Source organism: Boleophthalmus pectinirostris, unplaced genomic scaffold (assembly GCF_026225935.1).
Source record: "Boleophthalmus pectinirostris isolate CB_2022bp ecotype Guang Dong unplaced genomic scaffold, ASM2622593v1 HiC_scaffold_17, whole genome shotgun sequence".
Lineage (NCBI taxonomy): Eukaryota > Metazoa > Chordata > Actinopteri > Gobiiformes > Gobiidae > Boleophthalmus > Boleophthalmus pectinirostris.
This window is the reverse complement of record NW_026571115.1, coordinates 18,775,642-18,802,446: the sequence shown is the minus strand read 5'-3', so window position 1 is coordinate 18,802,446 and position 26,805 is coordinate 18,775,642. Positions and strand designations below refer to the sequence as shown.

General features: G+C 37.8%; 1 long non-coding RNA gene across 1 annotated transcript in view; it reads left to right on the top strand.

The window, feature by feature from the left end:
- Nucleotides 1–26,243, top strand: part of LOC129408537 (uncharacterized) — a 57,431-nt gene extending 31,188 nt beyond the window's left edge. Inside the window, exons 2-4 of the long non-coding RNA XR_008632007.1 lie at nt 5,784–5,842; nt 23,465–23,515; nt 25,421–26,243. This is a non-coding gene — a long non-coding RNA (uncharacterized LOC129408537). The remainder of the gene's footprint in view (nt 1–5,783; nt 5,843–23,464; nt 23,516–25,420) is intronic.
- Nucleotides 26,244–26,805: the final 562 nt, after the last annotated feature.

Here is a 26,805-nt window from a genome sequence, read left to right as displayed (position 1 = left end):
CCCTCTTCTCTCTGCATCTTTTAAATCACTTCAAGCGCCACTAAAGGTCTTTTCTCCCAAAGTGGGCACCAATCTAATGGCATGATTTGAGCTTGCACCCATCCGGAGAATCTGCCCCTCTCTTGGTTTTGTGTAGCGCTGTAAAACAAAAGGCGGACTCAGTGAAGCGCATCTCAACTGGAGCGCTGAATAGAGGGGCCCCTTTCATGGCTGTTTATGAGCACCCCTCTTCAAAAACACACGTACAAATCACATCCAGTTTTCCCAATGGCTCCTCGGGTGAAGAGACGGAGGGAGGGCCACGATCATCTGGTGCAACTCCTCTTTTTGTCCCTGCGGTAGATGGATGTCTCTACAATGTCATCCTGTCCTTCCTATAGACTTGTCATGTCATAATTAACATTTTGTGTATGTTATATAAGAATGTAAACATGAGGGTTTATGTAATCATGCTCATGCTGTGGTCTTTCACTCACGTGTTCTTCACACACATCTCAACTTTTAAAAGCATTGATAAACTGGATGTAAAGAGAAACTGAACAATTTGCAGAGCTCATTATTAGTATGTGTTCTTAATGTGAAATTTTATTTTTTTAAAATAAAAATACAAAACACTTTCTTAATGTTAAAGGGGCCATATTATGCTTTTTTCTGATCTATGTGATAATGTTGTTTCCTTGTCAAAAACATACCTAGATTTGGATTTAGTTTCATTCACACATATAATGAAACACTAGGTTTGGTATCCAGGTTTTGGTTCTTCTCTCAAACAGAAAGCACCCTGTTCCACCTTGTGATGTCATGTGGTAATACAAGAAGTTCTCCACTGAGGACCATAGATTGGTGGTCAGTACATCATTAAATCATTGAGATGGGTTCTTATAACATAGCTTCGAACATTACTTTGAGGTCTTTATCACAATGCAATCTGGTCTTAATGAGGTTAAAGTGGTTATATTAGCACTAAAAAGTACTGACCTCATTTCATTTCATCATTTGGTCCAATTCAGGAGGAAGTGTGAAGGCCCTCAAAACTTTGTCTCAGAGCCACTTTGGGCCTCGGGCCATAGTTTGGACAGCCCTAAATACAGCAACAGAAAGAAGGCTGTTTTAATTCAGAATTTTGATCCCATCGTTACTCCATTGTGTAAATATGTCAATTCTCGCTAAGTACTATTGTTTCTCTTTGTTCAGACTTGCTTGTTGCTGCATGAATCACAGGTCACATGAAGCTCACCAAGATGACAAACTTTGTACAAATTAGCGCTGCTCCGACCACCACATCGATGTAACTACCTTTTTCCGCTCTGTGTCAGTTTGTTGGACAGGCAGCTTTTGACAGACAGGAGGAATGCAGGTGGAGGGATTCTGTTTTGTAGTGGCAGGCCATTCTTTGGGTGTCTTTAAGCAAACAGCGTGGTGCTATGTCCTGTTTTTACTGGTTTCACACGTCACTGTTCAAACTCTCAAACAGGCTGGGCCCGTAGAGTACATGCAGAGAGCAAACACAAGTCCAATGCTTCACCACGCTGACCTTCTGCTAACTGGATATGCACACATTCCCAAATACACACACACATTTGGTTTGTATTTATACAGACAGGCCAAGCGTAGCAAAGGATGTGTGAAATGTGGCTTTTAATCTGCCCACTTTATTTACTGTATATAAAAAGTTGTTTGTTATTGTTATGATGGTCCCAGACATGCCTCAACACACAGATTCAGCATCGGTTTTACTCAGAATATCCTCATGGACTGGACTCCAAAACAAAAAAAAATATTGCATCTAGTTTTATTTTACTTTTTTTGCTTTTTTTTTTTTTTTTCAATTAAGCCACATTTGAAAATCTTTAAAATAATAATATTTTTTAAACGTGGACATATTTTTACCAAATAAAACTTTCAAAATTCACTGATACTAATTTGAATGCTGTTTTTTTTCTTCACAATTTAAATTTTGTTTCATGTTTCTGAGGCCTTTTATATAATCAGAAGGTTCAGCTACTTTCTATTGATTCTAAAGCTAAACTCAATTTGTGACCTCAGTGTGGCTGTTAACTTTAGAACCTAAACAGGAAGGATGTTAAGTAAACTATTTCCTACTAAAATATGCCGATTAAAATGTAGTGTCTATGTATAAATACCACTAATAGAATTATATCTACCCACAACACCATTCTCATAAAGCTGGGTGGAGCAGCTTTTATCCAGAGACCTATGACGGCCCCTCCTTACACTCCCAGTGCTAATTGAGTGCCATTTCAATGCCTGTAGGTAAAATTCAGGGGGAAAACAGTAGGAATTCTATGGGAAAGCAAGAAACCTCATAAAGTGATATATTTTCAAGTGCTCCCTTAATTCCTACAAAAACGCACTGTAACAATATACTGTCTATTGAAATTTACGGCAAGCACATGCAGTGGGAATTTTGTGCACCCGAGACTTTATGTCATCCACAAAATGTTCCGGCAGGGATGGTAGGGCGTGGACCATGCAGGCACCCTACCAGGCTCGTAATGAGACAAAACAACATTACTAATATAAATAATGGGCCTACTTTTTCACTTTTTAGTTGTGATTTGAGGCTAGCGGAGAGAGTTTGAGGGATTCATCATACTGGGTTAGGTTTCCTACAGTGAGCAGATTTCTCAAGTGTGTACCTCCCAGTTGTGGCTCTCTGTTGTAGCTTATGGTTGGCCTCTTCATTGGGCTCCGTCATGCATGGCTTGTTTTAATCTCTCATGAGTGCTGTAAACTGGCCCTAATAACCCTCAGTGCGATTAAAGCACACGTCTTAATAACAGCAAGCGTCATTATCAGCTCGCAACAGGGAGGCCACTGCTCAAATTGTGCACATATGGATCAGATACAAAAAGTTTACACCAGGGTTTTGAATATTTCTAAGCTTTGTCAGTTAAACAGTGGGAGGTATTTAACAACATATAATTTTAGAATTTTCTAATTAGACTGAGCAAAGTGGTATGATTATGCATTCTGGCTATGACTGTACCTTCTAATAGTTGCTGCAATGATGCTTTTATGCTTGTGAAATGTTTCCAAGTATAGTGAAAGTTACATTAAAGGGAGCATATGTGTAGCTTGAGCTAAAAACTGAACTAGTCTCACAACTGAAACTGAACTGAACTTGTGAATCAAAACATCAGATGACAACATTGATCATGTTGTCATTTGACATCATGTCCAGTGTTTTTGTAATTTTAAGTAAGTCAATATTATAATCACTAAAAGCTGTATTTGATTTGTCTACCTAATATCTGGGGACATATAAAGGTCATCTTTGTGAAGCTTCAGCTAAAATATTTAAACTCAACAATTGTCACTTAAGTCCTATGATCATAGAGGATTTACTGTACGGCTTTATAGTGATTACTCTGATATAAAACTATTGTTTCATGGTGCACACCCTGTACACTCCACATAAATGCATATGGCACCCTATAGCTCAAAGTCTAATACATTTAAAGCTGATTTCTATACAGTAAAGGAATGTGCGGTATTGTGCTTCCAGGCCTTTTTGACATGCTATTAGTCCCCTGTAATCCCTCCATACAGTTTGTGTGTGTGTGTCCTTTTCACCTGTCACCAGAGCCTGTCGATGTTTACACAAGTTGCACACGGTGAACACAGCCAGATGAGGAGCTGTCAGTCATATTGAGCAGTTCAGGGGGGGTACAGAGCAGGTACGGGGGAGGTAGCAGCACTGATCAGGTACAGGGGGGAGTCATGGCCACTCCACCTGCACCTTCTGAGGCACCATGCTCCAGGCTCTTTGAAGGCGTAATTTATGACCAGTGTTTACACTTGTGTTTTAGTTACCGTCTTCACTCCTGCATAGTTCAGAGATTAGATGGATGTTTTGCTTCATTGACTGGTAATTCTCGTCATTTCAAGGGTTATTTTATAAACTGAAACACAGTAGCAAGGTGCAACTCAAACATCAACATAGAATATACATTGCAGTTTGTAAAATGTGCTACTGTAATATGTGATCGTGGTTGAAACAAGTAAATATGCAGATTTAAGTTTGTTGTAATATACTCAAGTCAAAACATATTTTGTTCTGAGACATATCGTCATGTAAAAAGTTGTGTGCTGTAATCATAAATAACGCAAAACTTGAGTGCCTTTTTCAGACCTCAAATGTCAAAATGTTTTCAGTCACGGGTTGAGACATAAAAGTTATTTGTATGTAATACAAGTTTTCAATTGATGACGCTTTTGGATTCTATGCTGGGAACATTAGTTGTTTCCTCATGTACCTTACCCTAAGTATTGGTCTATTTTAGTTTTATATGGTCAGTACTTCGTCATCACTGAAGTCAGGAGTTAGGAGGAGAAAGTTCTAGTGCCAGTAGCTGAACTCACTTTTTTAATTTAGTAAACATGCTATTTTTAGAATGTAACTTAACACAGCCAAAAGTTAGTCCCTTACTCCCCGAATGACACACCTTTCGAGAAGTGACTCTGTACATCTGCTATTTTTATCAACATAACTTTGATTTTCCTTATTGTTTTTGTTCCCTCTGCTGTCACACTGTAATGTTCCTCTCCTGGTTTTCATTTAAAGATTTGGATTCACACCAAGACGATCCTGATTCTTGCTAAAAAGGAAGGATATGCTTGGATAGTGTTTATGAAAATACTGTGTGCTGACGTTAGTAGCGGTGCAGGACCAGTGACCGGTCCGGTCTCCAAACACACCCACCTTACAGCGCTGCCCAGTTAGGAGTCATTTGTAACTTCAAACTCTTTATAATTCCAATTGGATAATGGCCCTTTGGTTTGCCATTTTGCGGAAAAGCTGTGACGATGCATTAAGTTACATGCTGACAGGAGCCTAATATAAATACGGTATTGAAATTCTGTGCTAACTTTTCTCTATGATGTGACATTGCTGCGCTCCACCCTTTATTACCGAGCTCCTGTACGTTTAAGTGTCTAAAAGTGGTCTGTGGTTGTAGCCATTTTCCATTCCCACCTCATATTACATGTTCTAAGACTGTTCAGGCAAAATGAACTCATCCGGAACAATGCTGGGAAAACCATAGTAATAGTTAAAATGTCAAACTGTCATCTAGTCAAATAAAGCATAACATTATGACCAGTGAATTCACCCCAATTACAGCTTAGTCTTGTCCTCTTTAATTGGTTGTATAGGGTTGTCAAAAAATCATACTCAGATACTAATTACTAGGTACTGAAACTAAATTAAAAACTAGATAGTGATTTGAACAGGTATCACTAGTGAAAAAAATCATATATCCAAAAACTAAAAGTTTGGACATTTGCTGAAGAGTTTTTGAATAGTTTTGATCTTTATCAGAACCAAGAAGGTCCGACACTTGACACTTGACTCCCAGCCTTTTGGTACTGAGTTTCATGTTCTCCACATTTCTGGGCAGATTTTCTTCGGTCACTCCATTTCCCGTCAACCCAAATCAGGCACAATATGTAAAATGGTCCTGATCAAGATAAGATCTGGTGATGGGTTTCTGAGCGCTACACAGGTTGCCTTAAGCCCAGAAGAACTGGTTTACAGGATAGGTCAAAGGCATTTCCCAATGGGATTAATAAAGTATACCTTAACCTTAAGATGAAAGCTCATTTTAAGTTGAATTACCTACTATTCGAGGGTTTTTTATTTTAGTATTGATTATTGTCTTGTATCTATTTTTGACAATTCAACTGTATATTGTATATTGCATAATTAATTGATTAATTTATGGTAAATTCACACTGTTGTCTTGTTGTCTTTTCCACAGTGAGGGCAAATTTCCAGGAAAGAGGTGTCGCCCTGTGACTGACTTCTGAGTATACAAAGGTGAGTGTTTTGAACGTTTGACTTTGTTTGCTGTGCTGCCCTATTTGAGTTGAACCATGTGTCCCTTGTTATTCTTGTTTAGCCTTTATAAGGTGATGTAATTCTTTTTTCTCACAACTTTTTGATTAGGCACAGGAAAGGGTCATGTTTGGTTGGACCCAAGAGACAACAACTCCTCAGAGGGGTTACAGTTGTAGTTGTTATGTTGTATATAGAGTACCAAGGCTGTGTACTTTCAAATAAACACAGTACTTTTGCCTCTGCATTCTTAACTTGGTAACACATATTATATATTGTCAAGGAGGATTTACATTTAAGTTTACTATTACATTTTTAAAGATTTATTCAGGCAAATAAATGCTTTTGCATTTTGTTATTTTTATATATCTTCAATTCATCCGCAGTATTTCTTGTGGATAGGTGGCAGATATTACAGGTTTGTGTTTTTCTGCTCCTTTTACCTTTTTCCTTTTTTAAATGAACAAAATCAACTAAAATGTTGAAAAATAAAAACACAGTAATAATGACATGAGAACACTTCCTTGAATTTGAGAATGTGAATTTGAGAATTGACAATTTTCTCTGTTTCTTCACCTGCATTTTTTTTTCAAAAGGTTTTGAATCAGCAATATAAGACATCTCAATCCCGTCTGTCATCAAGGACAGTGCTTCTGTTCAGTGAAGGTGCACAGTTCATTCACATTAATGTTTGGTTTGTGGTTTGGCTCCGTTAATTACACTATTGCATAACAAGTTTATTAGATTATTAGTTGACTATATTTATTGTGTGTCATGGCAACAAAATGCTGCCCTAGATGTCATAACCAACTTGCAGCTGGTTGTCCTCTTAATGAATAGATAGAAAAACAGATTGATATAGCCTATAATGTCCCTCCATTAACTGAACTGTATATTAGGGTAGTTGTAATTTTTTGTAGATTTCGAAACATGTACTTGTACTGGTAATTCAGTATAATTCTATCCATGTGATCTGTTACATTGAAAGTCAGAGTTACTAAGTACAGTAAAAGTGCCAATCGTCTTTATACCTGTATGCTGTGTACAAGCACTGCATCGCCTGCTCTGATTGGTCAAAACTTAGAGACCATTCATACTTTTAAATCAACTTCAAGTCAGCTTTAAACAGTTTGCTTATTCAAGTTTTTAAATCTGAAATGTTTGTGCTGAAAAGTTGAGTTTTTATCATGCATACTTTGTACTATTACTTAAGTACAGTTTTGGCAGCAGTGCATTTTTTCATGTAACTGTAGTTTTACTTAAGTACAAATTTTCAGTGCTCTCTCCACTCCCCTCTCTCTGCCTCTCTGAGTCCCTTTGACACGGCACTGCTCCATGTTTGCCCAATCATTCAGGGGCCGGATGCAGAGATGAATAGTTAACTAGTGCGGGTCAGCCGGAGACCCCCAGCCTCCAGGCCTCTGCTGGCTCCGTCTGACCTGCTGTTGATACATCTCCATGGTAACAGGCAGGAATTTGATGTTTGTTTGTTTGTTTTTTTACTTATGATGACTGCCAACCTGCTACTTGACAGCCCCTAGATTCAGAACTGAGATTATAATTGCATGGTCAACAAGTTAGTAGTGTTGGAAGTTCCCACTGGAAGTGTGTATGTCTTGGCTAAATAGACAGTCTGCATTTAATAATATTAGGCCCAGATTTTTTTCAAACACAAATATCTAATTACAATTAATAGCTGGATTTTTTTTTCCTTTCTGGAGTTGCCTTGGTTAGGTGTAGGTGTAGCTTTTTGTCAACTTATGTACCAGGGCTGCATGATTTTGGAACATCATCAAAAAAAAAAAAAAAAAAAAAACAATTTACAGATTTACAGATTTTGAAGTTGATATGAAGTTTCAAGAGCATATTTAAACCTGTCCAAGAGGATTAACATTTGAGGAATGACTAAAATTTGCAAACAAAAACATGAATTACATGAAAAAGTTTTTTCATATTTATTTACAGAGAAAATCCTGTTATGTATATGTTGATTGTGAGTTGATGTGCAGCCCTAATTCTTTCATAAGGAACAAGTTTTTTTTTGTTTTTTTTTTAGCTCAGAACCGGACTTGCAGTTCAATATATCGACTCATTTAAGTGTTGTGTGCCTTCATGGGTACTGTATATTGGCTTAGGGCAGGTGAGTGTTTACTTACCTGTCTCTCTTTATGAGGCCACTGTTTGCCCAAGGAATGCACTGTGTCTGATTTATCATTGACTCCTTGTGTTCATCCAACTGGAGCCTTGAGCTTTCCAGAGCCATGGCAAGTGAGAAATATTGTGTTTGTACCCCTTTTTGTTTTCTCTAATTCTTGCTTAAAATTTGAGGGAAGAAAAAGCTGGTTATTGCACTGTGAAGTGAACCTAATGTAAAGGATTGTTTTTTGAGGTTCATCTGGAAATTAATGTTTAAAAAATGTGTTGAAAACAGATGGAAATTAAACATTATGATGTTATAGAATTGGTAAAAATCCCCAAAATAGAGTCTTTGATTGTGCAAGCTTTGAGCTGATGAAAGTGCATGATTGGGAATCATTAAAAGTAGCATTGTTACAGGACCATTGACTGCACACATGAACTCTCAGAAGCTTGTCTTTCTTGTTTTAATGAGAATATCATATCTCAGTATATCTGTAGGTAGATATTTGTATACATTTGCATACTGTTATACCCCTGAGCAAGTCACTTCTTCCACCTTTGTCAGCTATAATTACAGCGCTTAATTCAAAATGGAGACAAATTTTCTCATAACATTGTACTTTTTAAAGAAATATTCAATAGACAGTTAGTACTTTGAGTTAAGGTGTCTAGCACTTTATAACACTTTTTTGCATTGTTGACTGTGTGTTGACCTGTATATGACAAATATGTAAATCTATATAAAATCAGCATTTAAACAATACTAATTTCATCTTCTGTTTATTTGTATTAAATACAGTTGACCAACAGATTGTGATGTCATCCTAAACTCCGCAATAGCAAAAGCTAGTTTTTAATTAAGTGCTTGTTTATTAAGACTAGTGTGTTATTGTTACATTATTAACATAAAGCATATGAAGACTACACATGCGTGAAGGGTGACCATTAAACATACTTGACTGTGCATGTGTGTGTGTGTGTCACTTCATATTTGTGCGCCTGCCGGTGGCCCGGTGTGGGTGGTCCTCACGGCTGGTTTGAGGTAATCCCCCTGTCCCATAAATCAGTGTCCAGGCTTGGGCAGGAGCTGATCCTGGGTGACCGCTGGAGCATGGACCCAAGCACTGCCCCTCTGTCCCGCCACACGTCAGCTCTCCACACCACCTTTAAAATAACTCTGCATGCATGACTGACTGTGGGAGGCAGCGTCCAGCTGCAAGTGCACTCAGACCACCGCTAATGACATTAATGAACTGGACTTATAGCAGGAGTACTTATTTTCAAGTACTCAACAGTGGTACACATATCGAGCATATTATTTACTTCAGCCTAGTTTGTTTTATGATTGTCATGAGAGCAATGGTTCTGACAAATTGCTGACTCTGTCTCCCCACTCAAGTTTCTTAGCTGAAAAAATGTTTGAATCATAAAAAAGCAAGGTGTATATGTGTATATATATATATATATATATATATATATATATATATATATATATATTTATATTATATTTATAAATAAAAGAGCCCGACCGATATGGATTTTGCTGCAGCCGATATGAAACCAATATAATGGGAGTTGAAGCTGCCGATAGCCGATATAATCGCCGATATATTTAGTGATGTAAAAATTCACTGTAAATGTTGAATTGTTTAAAAAACTTAGGTTTGTCTCTGGTGGATTTTAAATTGGTTTTATTTAGGCAACATTTATTGTTATTCTGCCTCTTTACATCATATTTACAGACAGTAGGTTGACTTAATGGTATTTTTGCATCACATTCTAGACCCCAGTGATGGGTATTCCAGTTCTTTTTAGAGAACCGGCTCTTTTGGCTTGGCTCACTAAAAGCTGCTGGTTCTTTTGGCTCCCAAGTGGCTCTTCAGATTGTTTTGTTGCAAGCAGGTCTAAAGCAGGACTGAATCAGGACTGAACCAGGTCTAAACCAGGACTGAAAAAGGACTAAACCAGGACTAAAACAGATCTAGACCACATGTAAAACAGGACTAAACCAAAACTGAACCAGGACTGAGTGTTGGGACTCGGTCTCTATCTCGTGCCCAAGATTAGTCCTGGTTTATTTATTTTATGCTAAACTACAGCCAAATATGCACGTTTTTTTTTTATCCTATGTACACGCAAATTTCTCAAAGTTTCGTTTTCAGCCGCTGTCAAACTACCACGAGTCTGAGTCTGCGTGAAGAGAAAAAAAGTGAGAGAAAGAGAAAACACGGCTCCCAATAAGGATCAGTCTCCCGTCGTTCGCTTCAAAGAGCCGGTTCTAAGAGCCATTTCGTTTCGCGACGGACCCATCACTAGTAAAGAAACTAGCGCTATTAGCCTTTAGCCGTAAATACGTGCGCGCCGCGGTAATTAATTATATGCGCAAATGTCATAATTCACACCTCTATTCACACCTCATTTACATATCAATGCAGGTCCAGTAACAAATATACGGCCAATATAGTCACTTTACAATAGACCAATAGAAAACAGCTTGTTTATGTGCGGGAGCTACAGCAGCTAACCCATAACAAATGACCAAAACTAGCTTCAAAGTCGACATATTTCCAACACTCACCGCTCACACAGGCTCCTCCTCACATCACAAGTCTGCACTAATAAATGTCCTTTTAATCCAGACTCAAACCGATTGTCCGTAAAAAGAAAATAATCTCAGTGTAGCACATGGATCTATGTCTGCTCATGTAAACAAACACACCTGAGTGAGCGACTCTGTGGTGTGTTCAGGGACAGTACGGACACACACAGACAAATGACTCCGCAGATAAATACTGATGCAGAGCCACATATTTGGACATTTATCTGTCTGTAAATTGGATTAAATGAACATAATGTAGAGAGTCTAAGATTTTTAACGACTATCACATGCCCAAGTGATATATCGGCCCCTATCAGCAAGCATATCGGCCGATAGCCGATATGCCTCCAAGAGCCCATATCAGCCGATAATATCGGCCAACCGATATATCGGATATCGACCGATATATCGGTCGGCCTATATATATATATATCTATATATATATATATATATATATATATATATACATATATGGATTACATTTTTTGTTGAAATTTTCTATTATTTATATTGACACCATAATCAAACAGTGAAATCCTTAATTTTATGTAGTTCTTTGCCATTCCTGCAGTATGTGACAAGCTTCATAAAATAAAATAAAAAATGTGAATGATAAAATTAGGTTAATGAGACATAAACAACCAAACAAACAAGCACTTTACATTTAGGTTCAGTTTTTTTTGAGATTTTTTGCTTCAAAATATTGTCACAATTATTAGTTGTTTTTTATAGTGTTACCTGAATAATCATTATCAATCACCCAAATAATCTTAGCATTTCTAATCTTCACATACCATTGCAACATATAGACCCATTTTCATATAGTCTGCTTGTACTTTAGATAGATGAATCAGCGCTACTGCCACAATTTATTCTATTGCCAGTATATTCAAATGTTTAGTTCAAATGTCAAGCTTTCTCACATGTACCAGGACCAGGGTGCACGACAATGACTCAGCAATTTATTCCGACCTTTGTTTTCAAGTATTTAGAATCGCAGTGAAAATCATTTTAAAAGCACAATTTGTTTGTACTGAATAAAAAGTGACTTGTGATAGCCCCCAGGAGAGGCCACTCACATGGAGGGTACAGCAAGATTAAAGCTCCATCTGCGTCTTTGTAGGCCCTTCTTGCTGAGACGAACAATGTTAGGATGAAGGCCCTGTCTCTCCACTCAGCTTTTATCTTAGCTTGGTCCGGCCCCAGCTCCCTGCAAGTGCACAGTGCTAGAGACCTGTAGCATTAATAAAGATAATACTGTTTGGAATAATACCACTCCATTCTGGCCAATAGTCACAACAGAATACAAAAGAAGGCGAGATGAAAGCTACAAGCCACCTCTGTGACTCTTTTAGAGTAGAATATATCAGTATACTTGCGCACAAATACGACTAGGTGGAATTTGACCCTCGGGTGGCAAAATGCAGAAACGCAATTTGTTCTTTTGTCTGCCAAGATCACAGGGAGGGCGTCTGACTTTTCCGTTTGCAATTTTCCCCCCACTTTTTTCATTGTCCTTGTTCTCTTCCGTCACCACCAGTTGCAATTTAGTTTGTGGAGCAGGTGGTCTATTTGAGTTTCACCGTTCTTTTGGCTGCCTCCTCTGGTGCAGGCGCTCGGGATGCAGTCATGTAGGATTGGTAAGGAGAAAAAGACAGGTGGGGGTGTCTACTAAGTAACCAGAACAGTCTCCAAGCCACACAGAGAGTATGTGAATAGTTATTTTGTTGCGATAAAGCTTGCCCCCGATGGCGTTTTTGTTAGCGGCGATGCGGGTTGGGACGGGGTTAAAACCGTGAGTCACAGATGCCCAGCGTGTTAGTAAGAAGACTTAGTGGGCCAGACAGACCAAGAAGCAAAAAGCCATTTTCCACTGTGAATTTGCCCAGTGGACCTGAACAAAATAGCACAGCACAGGGCGTACAATACGACTTAATCAACCATTCTATCTGAGGTCAAGTAAAACTCCACTTCCTGAACTTGCACAAATAGAATTACAACTTCATTGACTGTTTTACCTTTGATCGGAGTTTCATAGGGCATGGATTAAATTGTGGTTGCTCCTCAAGCGACAACAGAATTTATGATCCAGTGTGTTATCTTAGTTGCATACCTGGTCTCCATGGTGACGGTCATTGAGATGTGTAAATAACTGGAGCCACTGTAAAGTCCACCTCAGAGCTAGCTGAGATGCCAGTTACCAAGTATCAGCAAGCTTGCATATTTGGTCTGAAGATTATGATGTAACCAAGTATTTGTTTTCTCATAAGAGGAAATGAGAAACATACAAGAAACCCCAAAAATGGGAAAATGCATTAGCAGTATATAAAAAGAAACAGGAGGCAATCAATTTTATATATTTTTTTGTTCTTTTGATTCATATTATTAACAGTATAACAATGGAAATCTCTGGAGGGGCAGTTCCATGTGTGTGTCCTGAAGTGTTTGTGATTTTGCTTTATTAAGTGGCCACTTCTCCGTGCACTAGTAAACAACCGGGATTGGATCCAGACGCTCCTGGTTCCTGTTGGAGCCCAGGGCTTCCCCACCAAACCCAATGGGAATGTTTGTCCTTTGTTTATGATGACTATTATTTGCCTGTTTCTAATCCCCTGGCTGGATTAGCATTACTATTTATGTTCCATAAGATCCACCCTGTGACATTTACATAGGAGATGAACACTGTTTGCAAATGTTGGATGTATTTGCATGGGTGCTGTAGTTGTGTAGTCAGTTAAACGTGCCACTAAGAGGATTTTCTCTCTATTGTAACTGTCATTGGGAAAACTTAAACTTACACAAATTTCACACGACGAGACAAAATTGGACATGACTTTACTTGCTTTAGAATGAATAAAATATGTAAGTTTATCTTCCCAGATCACAACTTCATAATTTTTTGTATATTATTATTAACGTTTTTTCATGAACAGTATTTTTTGTTCTCTTTTTGCAAAGTCAGATTGGTCAACGTGCAAAACGAGTGACCTCCGTCTGACCTTTTTGAAATGTTCTTCCTCAATGCAACATAAATCTATTTCCATTTTGAAAACATGCTCTGCACCATGTCATTCTGGTTCATCCACACTGTGTTTTTGTGGGTGTCACTGTGCTCTTCTACATCATAAACGTGTACAACTTGATGCATTCTAGCTCCCACTGACAGATGTGTCATTATCTGTTATTTATGTGCGGGTTCCGGGGGAAAGAAGGTTACAACCAGCAGTGTGTAATCATTTTGAAATCATGGCCATGGAGTTCAGTAACTAACTAATTATGCATGACAAGACAAGATCAAGTATGTTTTCTGCACTGCAAAATTGGACCCAATAATACCACCTCCAGCCATAAGGGGTCAGTAAAGGATTCAACTGCTTTAGCTTGTTATTATTAGTGATTTTTTTTTTTCGATTCAGAACCAAGTAATACTATGGTAAGTACCGTGTTACATATGTTATGTGCAGATAAAGAAAATTATAAACAATATACTTTCAAAAACTGATTAATATTTTTTCATTATAATCAGTACTTTTCAAAACCTCAGTCAGTATTCATTCAGCAATGTTTTGGTATCTGCCCGTCACAGAGGTCACAACAACTGAAACACAAAATGAAACTTGAGTAATTAGACCACCTCTAGATCCACCAAAGATTTACCAGATAAATTAATCTGACTTAGTTTACTTGTATCACGCAAAGCAAGCAAAGGCATCATTTGTTTATTGCAGGTTCATTATCTGCATTGGATTTCATTTTTTCTGCAAGCCAAATGGCTAATGATAATATTTAATGGGTTTTGAGGTTTTTGAGCATAATGAGTCTTAATGGCTGTATTTGCTTGTTCTTCTTCCCTTACACAATGACCACAGCAAATAATGAGCTATGCTAAAATTGTGTGTTTTTATATTTTTTGTTTGTTTTTCTATTTTGCAGTGTACCTTGAAATGTTAAGTTACCTCCTTTATCCAACTTTGGGAATGGCTGAAAAAGTACACTGACTTGTGTTAGCTCTCGTGGCTAGTTTCCTTGTTTAGATGACCATATTGTTAGTTCTAAGTAAATCTTTCAAACTCTCACCATATGGTAACAGTAACATTAGTAGTACTCTTGCTTATGTGCATTCTTCAGCTGTAGCCTGGTCTGAGCTGGGGCACATGGAAGCCATCCAGCCCCACGCCTCCATCGCAGCTTCACGGGGTGTTGGTTAATTGGTGGTTTTTGGTTAAGTGTAAGCTATGCTCCACTATGCATATCTTCCCCCGTGTCCCCTGCACTATTTGGCTTTTGAATGTGTCCGTTAATTGGCAGTGCGGTCACAGTCTCGTGCTCTAACTGTCCCCCGTGGAACCTACATGTGGCCCGTTTTGACCCTGAGGCCTTCGGGGGGAACTTTGTTGTTTGGCAGCTCTTAGCAACAGCTGTGAGCAACTCAGCCAAAACTCCAGTCTCCCCTTTGCTATAGTTTTTTGTGTATCATAAAGTCCAGAAATGTGAAGTCTGCTTGATTTCAACACCTTTTCATTATGTGTACTTTCCCTGTATGTACGCGGGACTCTGACAGACCTTGATTCAGCTCTGTCATCATGCTACTACTCTGGCCTCCCAAAACTTCAAAAAGGATCAGATTCAGTCTCCATGGAGCACTGTATACTCAGCTTGACCTATGGAAGTGACTTGGAAAGGTTGAAGTACTTTAAGTTTGAAATGTAAGTAAAAGTATTGTTACTGCAAAATAGTACTCCAGTAAGTTAAAGTACTCAACAATATTTTTTGTAGGCTCTTTTCTCCATGGAAATGTTGGTGTTTTGCCACTGTAACATTAACAAAAGTACATATAGCCCACTGTAGAATATTTCAGAAACAATATTTTAAGAAGTACTCAATAAATACACCAGTACCACTGCTACTACTATTGTTACTCCAAAAACAACCACATTTAATATGTTTTCTACAGCTGCGCTCGTTTTCTTGTATTAATTCCATTGTTATTATCAGTATTAATCCTAACCTGTGTTTCGTACTTGAATATAAATTTTTAGTTTTGTCCAGACGGCATCAGCAGGAGCCCTAGAGCAGTGATCCCTGTATGGGGCGCAGTGGTGTGGGTCCTCTGCACTTTAATCTCTCCCCTTTTAACCACAATAGGAAACATGTGCTTAGTGCATGTAGGCCCAGGCCCACCATCAGAGAGCCTGTTTACTTTCACTCTAAAACTAACACTTCACAGCTCAGATGACCACTGCTGCTTACCGACACAGATGCTAAGAACACAATATATTTACTACAATACCTTTTCATTTTTGCATATATTTCTGAAATGTTTCCAATTTACTTTGCTTTCAGTTCAAGAAACAAAGCAGTGGATTTCTTGAAGTGGTGCACTGCAAGAGATACATTACTAGATACATTATTTTTATGTAAGTGTTTACTGCAAAACTTAACAATGTATATTTAAGTCAGGTCTACTGTAGGGTAGTAACCAATGATTTGAACACATTCATAATCAAATAAAGGTCAAAATATGGTGACTGACGGTTTCTAAATAGATAATGTTTACGATTAAAGTGTATTATTGGTAAAATTCTCTATTTTTTGCATTTAGGTTTAACAATGCCACTGTCTTTGTGATTAAATGTCTTTTCAAAATACAATTACGATCATTTTAATGGTCAACTAGTGTATTATTTCAATTAATCGTTGCATCCCTGATCAGTTTTCTTCTGTTTGTCAAGCTTTTGAGTTTTTTGGTCTTTTCTTGCGCATTAAATATGGTACATTTTTATACTTTTTAATTAATTGTTCGATGATATTTAAATAAGTCTAATTGCATTTTCAAAAACACTCTCCCATATATAGGAAAAGAAACCTAATCTACAGGTCAGAATGAGGAGAGCTGGGAATTCTCCTATATTTACCGAAATTGCCTGCTAACATTGTTCCAGATGCAGAGACTGAATTAAGTTATAGCATTGTGTTTCAAGCCATTCTGGTGCATGTAACCTGTTTTTACTTGAGTCAGTTGTTTCCACACAGTGAGAGATGCAGCAGTGTGAAACAGGAGCGGCCAAGTGCCAACCCAGAGGACAGGAAATGCACTCCAGATGGAGATAATGCATCGTGCTGCGTTTTACCTTTACACCAAGTCTGTTTTGGGGACTGCAGCCGGAGAATGGACCGTATCTAAGCATTTACAGTAACTTTATGGTGGAATTAATCAGATAAGCTGAAAAATAAGAATGTTTGGCATGAATTAGTGCTTAAATGGATTAGTTTAATGGAAATAATTTAATTCTATAGTTTTTAGTATACCATGAAACAGTATGTAAAAAAAATAAGTACTTTTTTAGCAGTTCCTAGCAGTTTTTCCATGCTTCTAATCGCTCTCCTCTCTGAACTTGCATGACCATAATTACCTTAGAACTGCTTAACAATCTGTCAACAATGTCTTTTATTTTATTTGTGAATCATTTACTTTGATATATATTGGGTAATCCTTTATTATTAGTGTCTACATCTCTAAAGCTTAAGATGCCCTGTTCCACCTTGTGATGTCATGAAGCGGTAGTTTTCAAGTTGGCAGCTCCTTTTATATTTTGTTCAGTGCAGATTGACAATTCCAGGGTTGAAATTATCCATATGATTCTAGTGAAGGTGTGTGGAGTTTAAAAACACAGTGAAGCACTTCCTGTATTACCACATGACATCACAAGGTGGAACAGAGTGTTTTGTTTTTGACGAGGAAACATTATAACATAGATCAGATAGTGTAATGTGGGCCTTTTAACTTACGGCAGGGTATACTCAGAAGGAACAGCTTTTCTGTTATTATATTGCTATGCTCAACAGGTTCCACTGTATGGCATTAAACTTAAATCTTGCATTTATTCAATTACAGATGGCTTTATTGCTGAGACGTGTACATTGAATAAATAAGTATTCTTACTCTGAGCTGCATCACCTCTCCACAGTGAACCTTGGCCTGGCTAAGTCACCTGCTTGTGTCTAGAGTTAGGTTTAATGCAATAATGTGGAACATTCCAGGAAAAGCAATAACATCTTCATGGTAACAAATAGTAAGCAAGTAGCATACCCTCCACAAGAAAAACATAGTTGCATAGTGGCACACTGTACCTTTAAGTACTAGGGATGTAACTGTATCCAAATCTCACAGTACAGTATTAACATAATATGCATCTCATGGTACAATATTTATTGCGATATTTTGAAGAGGCTAATGTAATTGTAGATAGAACACTTTTTTGCTTTTAAAATACCATGACGAGATTTTGGTGTGAATTATTTATGTTGTAGTCCCAAGAATTCAAGTAAAAAACATGTTTCTTCATGTTGTCTGCACTGAAATGAATCATGGGATATGTAGTTTCTGATATTCATAAGCTGTTGCTATTGCTACTATAAAACCATACATTTAAGCAAAGGAACTTGTAATTTGATATATTGTGACAGTCCACGATATTATTGTGAGACTTCTGACGATACAATATCACAATATTTTGGTTATTATGACATCCCTAATAAGTACTTTTCTCCCCAAATCCCACATTGTCACAACAGTCTCTTCTTAGGTCCCTATCTGGTGTAGCACACTGAACCTGATCTGGTCCAGGTGTGGCAGCTGATCTGAGGGATGACTGAGGTCTTCCTGAATTCACAGGACAGGATACAGAGTGTGTCCTTCTCTGTCCCCTTATCTGCTGTCCTGTACCATCTCAACCTTCTCACATGTTAGACCTCTGTCATCTCACTGTCACTGCTTCCTGCCACCCACCCTCTCCAGCTGACCTTCACAAGGAGAAACTACTATAGCTCATATGGTTTATTTGTCTGTCACTGTAATTATTATTTTTACAAAATGTACCATATCTTTATTTAGTTATTTTATTTACACCTGAGCTGTAGAGGGCTTAATAATTCATATCTGTCTATGAACTTGTTATGGGTGATTATTTTAAAGGTGCATTATGTAGCTTTTCTTCAGGTGGGTTGCTTGCCTTCATCGCTTCATTGTCTTTATTCATTTGTCTAGAATGTTCGGTACGGTACATTTAACTGATCTGAGACAAGCAGGTGATACATCTAGTTCAGGTAATAGGTCATATTTTTGGATTGGCGACCCTGTTCACTGTAAGAATGCCTATTTCTCAAGATTCTTGTGTGTGTGTGCAATAAAAACAACCGTAATGACTGCAATAACTTGGATGCACCAGAAAAATTTAATTTAATTGTTTCACTGTGCTATTTAATTTTATTTGCAACATTTTTCACTTAGGGAAGGGTTTTCTGTGAATATCCTGCTTTAGTGTTCTTGTGTAAGTGGCATAAAGTTGTCTCCTATATTATTGTTCATCGCAATATTTTCTGCGGTAATATATCTCCATTCAGAATGTGTTTTCTGGACATACTTAGGATTTTGGATCGCGTGTGATCTGATCGGGCTTATGAGATTCCGATCTGATTTGTTGAACATGAAAGAGGGAATATATTGGAAAGGCTGCAAAAGTGAATTAGATTTAGTTGTTAGCTAGAGTATGCCAGGAGCGCATTGAATTAGCTGTGTGTTGTGGCAAACTGGTGGAGACTTGCGGTCACTGTTCATCATTACAAACACCCTATCACATGTAGCTGTATGACAGCCATTTCAGCAGCAAAGACTGTTTTTTACCCCTCTTTAATAGCGCTTGGTAACTTGAATAAGATTTGAATCATTTGCGAATCATGTATCATTTCGTTCCTGCTAATCTTGCTATAAACATGTTTCCACTTGTGCTCATTCCTCATTTGCACTGCCAAATGCTGCTCAAAGAAAGCGCTACCACAACTACATTTAGAGAACCAAAAATCATCTCATTTTAGTTTAAAGTAATCCCTGGATGCTTGAAATGAGCATAAATTGTATTCACATTTCTATTTTGTTTAGCAGTAGGGATTGTGGGGTAAAGTGGGATTAAAATGTGTGTTGTGTGGACCTCCAATCTGTTCAACAGTGGCGAAAACTAACAAAGTACAAAAGTGCAATACTTAAGTACAAATTGTGGGCATCTGTGTTTTACTTAAGTGCATTTTACAGTGGATACGTTTTACTTTTACTTCATTGCATTTAAGAATGTGTATCTGTACTTTCTACGCCACTACATTTTAGATCTGGACTGAAAAGTAAAAAGCACTTTTCTTTTTTGGTGTGAGACCAGCTGAGATTTTTTAGCACATTTAATATTTCTTTCCCAACCTTGAGCAAACCAAATACACAAAAAATGGCTAGAAAAATTAAGAAATCAATTGAATCACTTAAAATATGCTAAATTCTTTATTAAAATCACTTTTTTCATCCTTTAATTGTTCTAAAAAATCTCTGCAAAATACTTTTGTTTCTATTCTTTAAGTACATTTTTAAAAGTTTTACTTAATCTAAGTTTTACTTAGATTTTTTCATGTGATACATTTACTTTTAATTGAGTAACTTGCCCCTGTATCTGTACTTTTACTTAAGTAACAAAACTGAGTACTTCATCCACCACTGTTGTTCAATGTGTGTGTGTGTGTGTGTGTGTGTTTGTATGTGTGGTCTTTCAGGTCCGGGCTCGCAGATGTAATCAGATTTGCAGAAATGAGCAGGTCTTTTCACATGACTGGTTTAAGGAGCACTGGCGTAAGCTAGTGCCAGTGTCCCTCTGTGCATGGGTGCTCGCATGCCCCTCTAACTTCTATCTCAAAGCACATTGCAAAGTTTAGTAGGCATTTAAAACATGATATATGTATCGCTACAGAGAAATATAACTTTAATATTTAAACTACTTAATGTCTCTGGCACAATAAAAATAAAGCAGGATTATCCTAATAAACCGTTTTTAAATAGATACTGTACTAAGGCCAGAGCTGCAACAAATTAACAGAATGAACCATTATTTAGCCATAAAAGTTATTATTCAACTCTCTGCAGCTCAAATCTTATCATATTATGACAAAAAATCAAAGATGATAAATATTGAGCCCCAGAATATAATGTTCTAGCTTTCATGTATTGAATTGATATAGTCATTTTGGTGACAGGCTTAAAGTTTAAAACAGGTTTTCTTAGAAAAGATAATCCATTATCTATCAGTTATCTATTTATATTCATCATGATGTTGAAATAGTTTTGTGGGTAATGTGCAAAATTTTAATATCAATTTAGACATTGAACACAAAAAGTTGTAATACCTGCAGAGTTATCTTTAAAATAAGATAGAAGGTTTTGTAGTTTTGCAAGTCAAGTGGCCATACCAGCTTGTCAAATCCCAATCACGTCAGATCTTGGAAGCCAAGCAGGGCCAGCCCTGGTTTGTACTTGGATGGGGGATTGCTGGGAATATCAGGTGCCACAGTAGGGCAGCAGTGACTCTGTTGCAAACTGCGTTTGTGTCTTAAAGCAAGACACTTCATCCACCATCCATGTACTTTTGTGTGACTAGACTTAGGCAGTATAATTTATTAATGATCTTAAAAATTAGATGCAACTACTACCGTTTTTGATATTTATTTATTTGACAAGGATTTGAAATGTTGTAAAATGCACCAGAGAAGTTTTCCTTTTAGTGAGTCAAATAAAATCCCTTGCTTGCAGTTTGTATTGCGCATATTCAGGATTAATTCAAATCATTCATTAGTTGAGTGTATTGTGCCTTAATTTTCCCACCTATTTTATCTTGTTAACTTTACCTCATGTGATTTGAGTAAAATAAGTGGGAGAGAAAGAGTTGGTGGATTTATGTATCATGTCATTCAGAAACTCAAGTTGTTTTTAATATTAGGGTCATCAGTAGGAGTCATCTCAAGCAGAAGGTGGAGAGGGCTATAGTTTTTCACACAAGAGGAGTATTTGAACCAACCGAGCAGTCAGGAAGCTCTGATCCCAATGGGTGTGTCAGCAGGGGCAGTTTTTCATAAGGCACTAATCTCGCCACACAAAGGGGTATCCAATATTACAGACCCCTACCCCAGAGCTAATCAAGGCCGGACTGAGCTAGGACCAAGCTAGCCAACTCTCAAAACATTACCTCATCTGATGGCTTAGCTTAGCCACACGCAGCCACAATCTGGCTCAAGGGTTTGCAAACTATGGGAGGAGGACCATTTCTACTTCATCATGCTTGTATATGTCTTGTAATTTAGCTGAACTTAGTTTTTCACACTTAATTATGAGAATATAGAAAAATTAAACAGCTTGTTCACCAATCAGACAGATTGACGGCGACCATGCCCTGTTAAATTTAATAAATAACATGATAGTTGGTCTATGTTCTTCAGGCATTATCAATACCATTTTCAATACTAGTCAGGAAAGCTGAAATCTCAAATGTCCTATTTATGTTGTATTTTCTGTACGCATACTTGTTAAAATGAGTATCTAGAATTAATACTAATTTCAGTATCTATCTGTAGGTGTCCATTTTTGATAATGTTCTTCCCAATAAGTTAAAATGTGTATAGAAAATGTGAAAGTAATTATACTATTGATGATTATTAGTTGGTCAGAGAATCTTCAAAACTGCAGTAATTGTGTGATGTTTTCAGTTTGCCTGAGCCAGTATCTATTAAAAGTGATCCAAGGAAAGGCAGACTCGTAATTCTGAAGTTTGCTGGACGTGGAACAGAATAGGTAGATGTATTCTTCTTGGCACTCACTGGTCTATAACTTCATGACAACCCACTTAGCTTTGCATGCTCCCCTGAAAGAGAAAAAAACACCGTAACACAAGACTGCTCCGGTGCACGGCTACCTATGGAGCACTGTGCCAGGGAAAGGTATTTTAAAAGGGAGAGGAAAGAAAGAATCATTTTACCATGTCCTCCAAGAATCTCTGGGAAGCAATTTGCCTGGATTGAGTTTCTCTCCCTGCTGTCCTGTTATTGCTGCTTTACTCCTCAACTCTTGGAGCATGCTACCTCCCCAAAAAACACTCTTTAGTTCATTTGGAAAAAGTGCATTTGTCGCCACGGTTACAAGTGTAAATCTCTGAACACACCTAGACTGTGATTGGTTAAAAGAGCTTGAGCTGATGTCTGTATCAAGAAACACATGCGTTTATTACCAATATATCTACCTGAACTACTTGACCTCATGTAGAAAGTGCAGCGTCCAAGTCATTTGAAATGGTACAATGGAAAAGTCAGCATTATCCCAGTTTACCAGGTGCCCCAAAGCTCCACTGAAACCTTATATATACATAAAGCAGAGTGCACTGGCCTGTGTTGTTTCTCCAGCCTGGCTGTTTTAAATGTTCTGTGAGGATATTTGAAAACCTTTAATAATCTGCTCATTAAAAGACAGACCAAGTAGTGCACTTTTCTCAACATTTTAAGAGTCATAAAGGACATTCACTGCAACAAATTACAACAAGGCTTTTTCATTACAAGTATATTATTTGATTTTTTTAAAGTGACAACATACTCAGTGCTGGTATGTAACTCCCACTGAACCTTCATTTCATTTATCTTAAAGGTGCTTTTCGGGTTGGGGTCCACCATTCTCATGTTTCCATAAAGATGTTATTGCTTTGTCTTGATAATTCTACCTTATGGTATTAAACTTATCTATTTAGTTTAATTCCACTTACTGTGAGCGAGATCACCTATTCACAGATCTCATCTATAGCTTTGCCTGGTAACAAGCACCTGGCATACACGCCACCAGATATGCAGTACACCTTAAAGGTCACTAAATGAGGCGTCATCTAGGATGCAATTTAGGACTGCATGTCTCATGCTGTTCTAACAAAATCCCTTCCAGACAAAATCCAGACTTTAGCATTTGACAACCTCTGTGGCTATTGAAGAGTTATTTACAATATTTGTGTTGTCTTTTTCAGATGGCCTGCCTTCGCCGCAAAGATGCTGATTGAACCAAAATCACTTAATAGGTAAGAATTCCCATTTTAATGTCCCTTCATAATAGGCTCATGCTGTGCTATGTGGCTCTTTTTAAGATAAGATTAGCTGTTTCCGTTTGTGTCTCCCAAATTGTATTGTTATCAGATGCAGCATGATTTAGATCACACAAGTAGCACCAAATGTGTCTGGCCGTCACTCAAAAATGCTTTTAGTGAGCGCTTTATTGGGTTGAAATCAGCGTAATAATGGTAGAACAGCAGTTCATATTAACAGCTATTTCAGCAGCCTGCTTGAACTGACGCACCTACTTCTAAACATTACATAAAAGGTCAACTATTGATAAAGTATGTGCAGAACGTTGGTCACCCCAGGCACACCTAAAATCAGGATAAAGTTATTAGACTAAAAAACAAAGCCAAATGTGGATTTCTGAATAGTTGGTTAAGCTCCGTGAGACGTGATAGGGGTGGCGGCACTGGCCCTTTGCCCGTGTTCTTACGTTCTCTTTTAATAGTGAAACTCAAGTCGTGACAGCTTGGTAAAGAATGCAGTGGCACAGAGATACGACTTCAAACGGACCTTTTGAGTGGAACTGAATGAAGATCTGCTTTGATGGCCCACCACAGAGAGAGCCCTTCAAAGAGGCCCGTTGATGGCAGTGCGCAGGGCGGCCAATGCTGTCAATGAGCCCTACTGTACGTGGCCCGCTCCTGGGCAGTCGTGGGTGTTCCAGATGAGGTCAAACACGCTTGACCTTAACATGAGGATTCCTCTTCAGTTGATGCTGAAGCCTTAGCCCTTACCTGCCTCTCTGCGTAAATAACTGTGTGTGGATGGCAGCGTGCCAGTAGACAGGTAGATGTGCTGATCATGGCAGAGATAGAGGCCCAGGGCGCACACAAGCCTCAACCTGAATCTGTGTACTCAAGCTGCTGACTGGCCTGGCTCCAGTGTAGCAAGGAATCATGGGAAATCAGGAGAAAGGTCTCTAAAACTAAGTAAACCAAGGGAAAGATGATTTAGAGACTGTATGTGCTAATGAAACAAGAAGGATTAGTCAAAGAATAACAGTGCAGCTGAAGACCTGGCACTTCCTGTTCACTGAGGGAACGTGACTCACCACAGGTAAACCAGAAAGGCAGACAAGCAGAACGCAGATGAGAAACTCTGATGGATTACTATCCTGTATGACACGTCTCTTTATTCCCCCGGGTGAAGAGCAGGGTATAGCCCTGACTCACCGCCATGACGATGGGTGTGAGGCGTACATACAGTGAGCGGGCAGGTCACCTACCTGCATTACCTCTGCCAGCAGTGTCCTGGGTAAACTGTAGATGTTTTCCACTGATCAGCACAGGGCTTTATCTAAGTCTGGAGTCAAACAGCATGTCCATCTGTCACATATTCTGTACAGTGTCATCAGACATCAGATCATTTGTTTATTGCAAATTGATAGTGAATGGCTGGATTCACTGAGCAAACGCTGGCTTGTGCTGCCTTATATAAATATTGTTTTACCTGCCCAATTCCTACATCTTAATAAAAAATAAATAAATAAATAAAAATCAAACATATCTCAACTCAGACTTTGTGATGGCCTTTACAGTATTCAATATACATCAACTAGGACTGCATTTTATCCGGAGGAACTTGGACTCATTTGATAGTCGCTGTGCCAGTGCATTGTAGCTGGCCTACTCGTTTCTTTCCAGGACTGTAGAGGCTTCCAACAGCTGAAGTTTACACCAGTTGTTACATGATCCTTCAGCTGTGAACAGGGCCATGGGCGGCGCTCCCTGGTGCCAGCTCACGTTCATGTTTAAACTGTCAGTGTTTTGTTGTTTTCTAAAGACATCCTAACTCAAATACATATGAGATGCATTCACTTCAAAATTGTGTCATTAACTCACTAATTTATTTGTGTTATGTTTTAGGAGCATTTGAAATCAAGTTTGGACTCTGAAGATCCAGATGTTGGTGCCTGGCATGATGGCTTACAGATGCAGCTCTGACATCTCACGATCTGACCGGGAGGATAGAGCTCAAGCACTATGGACTTAAAGATACATTTCTATAACATTCTATAACTTTTCTGGACAACACAAGATTCATTTTACTGGACAAAGAAACATATGGTCCCTGTGCATGTTTACAAGTATAACACTGGCTACACATGGTTTATAAATAAAACTGACTCTGTTTCTGTTTTTCTTTTCAAACTGTAACATAAATATTCATATTTTGGATAACACTGAATAATGAAAATATTGTGTTATTATGTGCCGAAATCTTGGACAAGAAATGCTACTAACTAAAAAGCTGTATCCATGAACTTAAATAGGATGCAGTTACAAAGTGAAAATACTTTTTCAGTTTTCCCTAAAATATTTATATTGTTTTAGACTTAAATGATTTCCTTATCTTAACATCCTAACTTCCTAACAAAAATCTAAGTTTATTAAATAGCTCTTTGCTCAAAGTAGCCTAGTTTTAAAGCATTGTTTTGTATTTTTGAAAATGGGATCTTAGTTACAGTAAAACTCATGTCATTGTTCGAACTTGTTTTCATTACGAGAGAGATCATTGTCACCAAGTTTTAATAAACCCAAATCAGGGAACAGTAAATGTATTTCATTATGAGAATTTGGCTTTGCATCAGCAACTGTTGAATGTCTGTCAGCAAATGGATTAATATTGTGAGTACTGCATGAATTCTGTTGTGTCTGTGAAAATGCATTAACATAAATAAAGAGAGTGTCCAAGTCTCTGTATGCTTGTTTGTTGTAAATAAAGCTTCAAATTAACATTCCTATCTGATAATTAGGTGTGAGCAAATCTGTACTTCTACCAGCCTATCCTGTTTATACTAGACTGTACAAGTAATGTGTATGCTAGTCCACTACAGAGACTGCTGAAAACAAACTGTTTCAATGTAAATATAGTATAATGATTTATTCAATTGCAATGAGTCAGAATGTGATAAACTGATAGGGCTAGTCCTGAAATCCACGTGATATTTAGACAGTAATATGCAGCAGTTTTATGAGGGAAAACTATTATGCCAACAAATGTTTTTTTTATTTTTTGATGAGCAATATATGTCTACACTATTTTTTATACACGATACTGATCTGCAAAACCAAGAAATTAAGAGAACATTAGTACATCAGTAAAATCAGCGCTGAAATGTCCACTCTTCCTAAAATAGCTACTCACCCTGCATGTCACTGGAAAAGTGGAAACCTGCAGAATATATATTTCAATCTAAATATTTTTTTCTAGATAACGTTTTTTGTGTGTATACAGATTTGTTGTGTAT